Source organism: Poecilia reticulata, linkage group LG7 (assembly GCF_000633615.1).
Source record: "Poecilia reticulata strain Guanapo linkage group LG7, Guppy_female_1.0+MT, whole genome shotgun sequence".
In the NCBI taxonomy this organism is placed as follows: Eukaryota; Metazoa; Chordata; class Actinopteri; order Cyprinodontiformes; family Poeciliidae; genus Poecilia; species Poecilia reticulata.
In genome coordinates, this window is record NC_024337.1 from 13,566,476 (window position 1) to 13,574,479 (window position 8,004).

The 8,004-nt window shown below is 32.6% G+C and overlaps 1 long non-coding RNA gene across 1 annotated transcript; it reads right to left on the bottom strand.

Moving 5' to 3' along the window:
* Positions 1–6,371: 6,371 nt before the first annotated feature.
* Positions 6,372–7,743, bottom strand: LOC108166418 (uncharacterized). Its single transcript, XR_001776772.1, has 5 exons — positions 7,451–7,743; positions 7,130–7,186; positions 6,843–6,938; positions 6,670–6,698; positions 6,372–6,519 (listed from the first exon to the last, which is right to left on the bottom strand). It is a non-coding gene; the product is annotated as an uncharacterized LOC108166418 (long non-coding RNA).
* Positions 7,744–8,004: the final 261 nt, after the last annotated feature.

Sequence of the window (8,004 nt, forward strand, 5' to 3'; positions counted from 1 at the left end):
TTCTTCTTCTACTTGTTTTATGGCGGTTGGCAAACAACTTATAGGTGCATTACTGCCACCTTCCAGACTGGAGTATAGATTTGATGTTCTACCTCTATAATCTTCCCATAATACCTGACTTCCTAAGAAAACTAAAAATGCTTTTAAATACTATATCCTCAGATGACTTTTTGCAGCAAATGTTTAATATCTAATTTATTTTTATTTCTATTTAACTCTCTGATTAACACCTCTCTTTCCCGACTATACTTATTACATTCTAGAAAAATATGCTGCATTGTTTCTGACTCTCCACAGTAACTACACAAACCTGTACTATGTTTGTTAATTATTTTCATAGTACTATTTAGTACTATGAAAGTACAAACCTTAATCTTGATACAACATCCTCTTCTTTTTTATTCCTATTACTTTCCCTACATTCCCCTACTTTCTTTGAATGCTATAATAAAATCTTGCCTTTTCTTCTCTATCCCATAGTTCCTGCCATTTCTGTATTTTACTTATACTTTTAACCTGATTTGCTGCACTCTTAGCAAATTTATCCGCCAACTCATTTCCTACTATTCCAATATGAGCAGGAATCCAAATCAACTTAACCCGGGATCCATATTTTTTAATCCTAAAAATTGATTAATATCCAATATGACGTCTTGTTTCTTAAATCTGTTCTAAAATACTTATTAATGCACTACTTGAATCTGAACAAATCAATATTTCCTTCTTTCTTGTTTCCTCACTCTATTCTAGAGCCATTAATATAGCCATTARCTCACCTGTGTAAACGGTCAATCTATCTGTTACTCTTTTATTTTTCATAATACTTAAGTCCGGAATTATAAATGCTATTCCAATTTTATCATTTATCATTTTAGAAACATCTGTATATACTTGTAAATACTCAGCATATTCTTTCTTTATATACCTTTCCATCTTCTTTTATATATTTGTCTGCCTTTTTCCAATAAGCTTAAATCAACTTCAGCTTTTCCACTTAACCAAGGTGGAGTATCAGKAATATTCACCACAGGACTAATTAAATAATGATTTATTCCTRTCTCACTTATCTCATTATTAAWAATCCATCCAAAACTATTAATTTTCTTATTTTTAACTGTTTCTTGACAAGGTTGTAACATAACATTTGGAGGATAATTTTCCTTATGTCCTTTAACATTTGCCTAATAATGTATGGCTGCCGAACCAAACACTCCTGTCAAACAAATGTTAAAACATGCCTTGAATTGTGACCAACTGACTAATTGTCAGCACCAATTCATGCTTTTACATGACACACTATAGCCTCTATTATATTTTAAAGTAATATACAATATTTTAAATAATTTTAATATTAAATAATTTGGTTTTCTTTACTCAGAATCACTTTGAAATCTTTCTACTGTATAGATGAGAAACAGTCATTTGTTTTCTATTTTAAGTCATTTTCCTTTTTTTTGTTTTCCATTTTAAGAGACAGGTAAATTCTAGATGTGTTTCAGTTATTGGTGTGAAACTGTGGAATGAATTTAATGATGATTTTAAGTTATRTCCTTTATGTGGRCAATATGCCAAAATAAAGTGATTGATTGATGAATTGATTTTTTAGGATTTATTTTTTCAAAATTGAGGGTTTTTCTTCCAGGTCATGTGACMTGTTGACTCAAAAYCACTTTGAAATAATTCTACTAGTCTGTATAGAAGATGCAGTCATTTGTTTTCCATTTTAACCCTTGTATGTCGAAATGGGGTCCAACCGACCCCACATACGTAAAACCTGTCATTTTCCATAGACCTCTATGTTTGCCTCAGTCCTCGCATGCACAAGGGTTACTATTTTTAAAAAAAAACAAATTGTCAAAATKTAGTATTTTTCTTCAATAGCTTCCAAGTCATGTGACCTATTGACCCAGAACCCGTGTGAAATTGTTCTAGTATCCCGTATAGATGAGGCACAGTCATTTGTTTTCCATTTTAATGCTTTTTAAAAAATGTTTTAGCTATTTTCTTTGTCAAAATGTAGTATTTTTCTGAAAGCTTCCAAGACATGTGTCCTATTGATTCTAAATTAGTGTGAATTGTGTTAAATCTTCTGCTAAATGCCAACAATATTAACTATTCAGTGTGAGTGTTTGGCTTTGAACCAACWTTGTTTAAGTTTAGAGAGAAACTCACCTTCAATAACTCTGATCTCCAATATTTCCTCATATACCTCAGACAGCGATGACCCGGCTACTCCGCACCTGTACCGTCCAGAATCGGACATTTTCAGCTCTCTGATGGTCACCTGCAGATTTCCATTACGATATCTGAGGTGGAAACTCCCATTTTGAGCATCCGCTGACTTCGTYTTGATGATGATGTTGTTGTGTTTACATTCCTCTCTGCATAAATATCGTCTGCCGCCTCCAACCAGAGTGAACGGAAACTCAAAGGAGACGTTTTGTCCTTCGGTTGCTGTGTAAACGGGAAATCCTGCTGCTGTGTTACTGAGAAAAGATGCTCCTGGAAAACAAAGATTTAAAAGAGTCAGTGTTTTATGCATCCCTTTGAGTAGATAACTGCGCCTAGATGTGCTTTTAGTGCATGTTATGAGATCTGCAGGCCTCCAAAATGTCTTGAATTTATGTGGAAAAAGCTGTAAAGTTTGGCTTTGACCATATTAGGTCATGTGTCCAGGAACTTTGACGCTATGGCTTAAAAATCAAATCTCTGACTTTTCATACCTTCTATATTAAGGTAAAAAATTTACAATAATAAAGTCAAAATAGGTCAAATAAAATGGTCATAATATTAGTAGAATAAAGTTGTAACATTACAACTATTCTTGTTATGATTATTCTCATATTATGTCGCTTTTATTCTCATAATTTTATTATTTTAATTTCCAGAGTAACTCATACATATTAGATCCAATTTTAATTATTTTTTTCTAACAAAGAAATTACAAATGACAAAAAAATATTTTCAAAAAGTAACTTATCATCCCTTCTGTAAGGCTGTATGACGGCCAGGCTATKAGAGTTTTTTTCTAATTAAAAGAAAATAGTCATAATATTATTTTACCAGAGGAACGTCTTAAAATTATGAAACAAAAAGATGTTTTAATGATTTTTACCTTTCTTTGAAACAGACTCAGTTGTTTATACAATAATTTCAAAGCTGTTCCTGATGATAATTTGATGTTAATGTATTAAAAGACAAAGTATTTCCTTATGTATAAATCTGACACCAGTAGACGATTCCTCATTTACATTTTTTGTCTGTTTTTGTGTTGGAGTTCTGATAAAACTACGAATTCATTCTCCTGAATATTGCGACTTATTCCCATATTATTTCAACTTTATTCTCGTAATTAAAAATTTTTCCATTGTAGAATTGACCTGAATTAAAAATATAAATAACAGAAGAAGTGAAACACACTTGTTAAATAATAAGTAGGGAAGAATAGTATGTAGTGAATACAAAGAGGAAGCAGGAAGAAAAAAGTAAAGATTTAATCAATAAAGTTTTGTAGGAACTTTACTTTTACTGTGTGGTTTAGACATGAAAATCTGACACATCTGGCAAGCAGGTAAAGACATTGAATTATTAATTATATATGTTATATTTAAAAAAATTTGAGAAGAAAGAAGAAGAATCGCTAAACAATCCAAACATTTCTCAACAAAAGAGAGCTAAATAATCCACAACAGACATAAAAATATTGAAAAAGACCAAAACCAGCTCCGTGGCTGAATGATAATAAATAAACTTTGAATATTGTTTAAGAAAAGACATGAGTATAGTTAGATTTAGCCTTTAAGTCTAATTTTTATTAGAATCTCTTAGTTTTTCTTGGTTATAAAATCTCAGTGTCAGTTTAGTCAGACACTTTTTTTTTTACTTATTTCTTAAAAATACAGCCTAAAACCATTTCTTCATTATTCTTCCAGACAAAATACAGATTAATTCAAACGACTGAAGTGAAAAAATAATTTACATGGTTGTGAATTTGTCATGTGCTGCAGAGACAATAAAATAAACATGTAAACAATAATGAAATCTTTCCCACCTGTCAGGAAGCAGAAGAGCAGAGTTTGTTGTTTCTTCATTCTGAATCCTAAAAAGTCCAAACTGCCTGATGGGTTTGTGTTTTTGTTCTCCTCTCTTCCTCCGTCACTTTCATGCAGACGCTGGTTGTTTCATTAGCAGATGATGCTAATGCTAATGCTAACCTCCCCGTCACTTCTTTTTTTTCTCTTTTTTATCCTCTGACTCATCCAGATGATGTTTAATGTGCGATGAGATTTTCTGCTAATGTTTGCAATTTTAGTTGCTACTCAAAAATGATAGAAACACAAACAAAACAAAATTTGGACTAATTTYAAATCGTCTGTTATGTTTTCGTTGTATTTTTTTACTGATATAAATTGCTTCAGTTGAAACTGTTCAAGCGAGTTGTTCCTATATAGTGTAAATACTTTTGAATAATTTTAACGGTTGAAAATTTGACCACATTTTATTTTTTGGGAGGGTTGAACAGAAACAGTCATGCTAATAATTTAAGGATTTAAATCTTATTCACAATCAATAATTAAAAAAATAATTCCCTTAAGAAATACTCAAACCTCTCCAACATCTGGTCAACAATACGGTATAAAATAGTTTTGACTTTTTTCTACTGTATTTTATTTCAAAATAAAAGCCTCTCTCTGAAACCAGAGGGAAAAAACAGTCAAGAGACAAGAAAGTGTTTAAACCAGGATGTCTATAAACATGTATTCTGAAGATATTAGTTGCGTAAGTGATAAATTTACATCATAATCAATTTTAATTATTAAATGAATAAATAACGCTGAAGATTTGTGTTATAGATTAATTTTGAGCATGCGTGCAACTGATAGATTTGTAGTTGTAGTTCCAGCAGTTATCCAGCAGATGGCGGTGTTTGCTGGGTTTGTTTGCGCTGTTTGAACCACTGACTGACTGGCAATGTCACAAATATGACAACAAAAATAATGTAGATATGAACAGCGATCAAAAATCATTTATTTTTTCACTGTTTTTAAGGTACAGAGGAACATCTGAGCTTCAGCTCTAGCTGTTTACAGTGTTTGAAACAAGTTAGTGCAGTTTCACATTTATGAGGCACTTTTGTAATTCCTGGTTGAAAACTTGATGTTTCCACGAAGAAAATCAATAGTTTGGTCATTTATTCAACTAAATCTTTCATAAAATCAATGAATGAGACTATCAAATATATATTGCATCATCAGGTGTTTCAATATATTCAGTCCCCAGGTGTTTACTTCCATTTTTAACATTTTGAATAAACAATTAGTGTAAATAATTTACATGTTTATTATGTTTACAGCTCATTTGACCCCTTCCGTCACTTTTTTATTATTATTTTCAGGGTCAGGAAGAGTTATTAGACACTTTTATGTTGGTTTCTGTAATGTTTGTGTTCTTAACTTGAGTTAGCTTCAGTTCCTCTTTTTTATTTTAAACACTATTTATTCTTGTGGTTTGACAGTTAGCATCTCTTCTTAGATGTCCTTTGTTTACCTTTTCATTTTTATTTTATTAAAAGCTAAATATATTCCAGGTTTTGAATGACATGATTTCCACTGAACACGGTAAGTTCCTTGTTACGTTTTATTGGTTGTCTGTTATTTATTTACTATTTTATTTTCCTCATTCAGCTCATTGTGGTCTTTTAGGTTTTTCTCTGAAAGTCTTTACTGAACATAACAATGTGTTTTAGGATGTTAAGTATTTTTAGTTTAAGCTCACAATTCACAAAGCAAAAACATCAACCATTAAAGAATATGAAAAATACACACACATATCATAAAATAAAAAGTCAGAACAGAATTTAAACTGCCTAAAAATCTGGTTCAATTCAAACTCTGCATAAAGAGCAAAATCTTCTGTTGCTTTTAAGGTAAATTTCCTGAACTGAAGAATGAATTTCCTCTGGTTTTGTGACTCTGGCCTCACCAGTTACCATCTCATTCCTCAAACCTTTTTAAGCTTCTTTGACCTTTTGAACCTTGAGTAGCTGCTTCCTCCGAGAACTACTGCATTGTCATAATGAGACGTGCTGCTTAGGGCCAGACACTGACATTTGCTCTATACGTCACTGCAGACAGTTACCAAAATTTGATCTTAGTCAAGTTTTTTATCAGGAAGATGAATTATGTAACTTCCTGGACCTGAAACAGCAGCAAAGTTGACTGTTGCTGACAAGTGGGTGAGAATTTCCTTTCACTTCTCCTGAAAGAATCATTTATATTTAAGAAATGGATTAGGTCCCAATACCAAACCTTGTGNATATATATATTTTATTTTTATTTTTATTTTTTTTTTTTTACATAATACTGCCGCTTTAAAGCACAAATAAAGAGAATGTCGTAAAAACTTGGCGTCCTAAGTGAGAGTTAAATAAGTTGGTTCCTGATCCATACTGGCTGGATCAAGGTTTTGGTAGTGGGAGTCTTCAGATCTGGATCCTAGTGCCCAGTTTTCATACGTCACCTGAAATAAAAGAAAACAAATGTCTTCTAATGCAACACTGCAGATTAATTTAGTATCTTTTTTATGTTACTATCTGGATGTCAGAATCTCTGTTTTTGGCTAATTCTGGTAAAAGTTAAACTTAACCAGATTCTGCAACCTTCATGTTACCTCTGTGTCTGACGTTCTCGTGTCTGCAGCTGAGGGGAAGAAAAGGTGAACAAATGTAGAAGAGTAAATAAAAATGTGAACAAATGCTTCCCATAAATTTAATTTGTAAAACTCTTTTGCTTGTTGGTTGCATTTAAATATGCACATTAAATAAGTCTGTAAATGGGGTTTACCATTGGCTCTCGTCCTCCATTGGTAAAGCAGAATTAGAAACACGGCCATTGAGACACCAGTCGCCGTGGCAACTCCACCGACAATCAGAGGAAGAGCTTGAAGCAAAAAACATCATTTATAATTTCAAAACCAGCTGTGAAACAAAGAGCTAGGAAATAAACGCATTTCAGTCCATTTTAAGATCTACAAATTGCATTGGGTTCATTTAAAGTAAAATCAGGTTGGAGTTTTTGTGAAAATCAAGTAAATAACCAAAACAACAGTGTGTGATATGAAGGTAAATTACCTGATATCCTGATTTGTTTGGATGTTGCTGCTGTGGTTGAAGGTCTTTCTGCAGTTTCTGGTAAAAACACAAAAATAATCAGTGAAGTTTAATTTTTTTTTGCAAAATAAAGCTGGATGATATCTATAATGCATAAAAACTGGATTAGTGGGTGTTTGGGTTTTATTAGTGTTTTTAATCACCTCCATGCACTAAAAAGCAGGTGGTTCAAGTTAAATTAATTGGTCACAAGTAGTTGAATGAAGTTTGTTAAACTTATTTATTTACATTTGTTTAAACTTGGATGAACTTAATTTGATTACATGTGATCAATTAACTCACTGTGTAAATCTGTCAAAGCGGTGCTGGAGACTCTCTGAACCTGAAGGCTGCTGATCACTGGATTTTGTGAAGTGAGTTCTGAAGAGTCCAGATTCTCAAACAGGTTCTGTGTTGTTCGTATGAAGTTCCCGTCAGTAACTGTGTTCCCTTGAAACGACACAGAAATTAGTTTCCAAAGTCCATTTTTCTTAATTTTGAAAACAATCAGATATTTATCTGAATTAGTTCCACATATGGAAGTGGCACAGATTGGATTTTCTTTTGGGTGAAAAGATCAGAATTGGGTCGTTGAGTTTGCTGTAGAAAAGATGGATATGGGTCAGATGTGGACCAAAAACATGGATTTGGTGTCACATTTGCCTGCAGTGTGAACATAGCCTTTCTTTTTAGAGTCACTCTTAAGCTCACAGGATACTAAACTCCCAACATATTTCCACATTCACTGTCTGCAGTGTCTCATCTGAGTGGTTTGCTTCATAGATGTGATGAAATTGTGACGCAGTCAGATACACGTTAGTCACTTTGGGAGCAGCTGCTGAGTCGGCAAGCTGCTC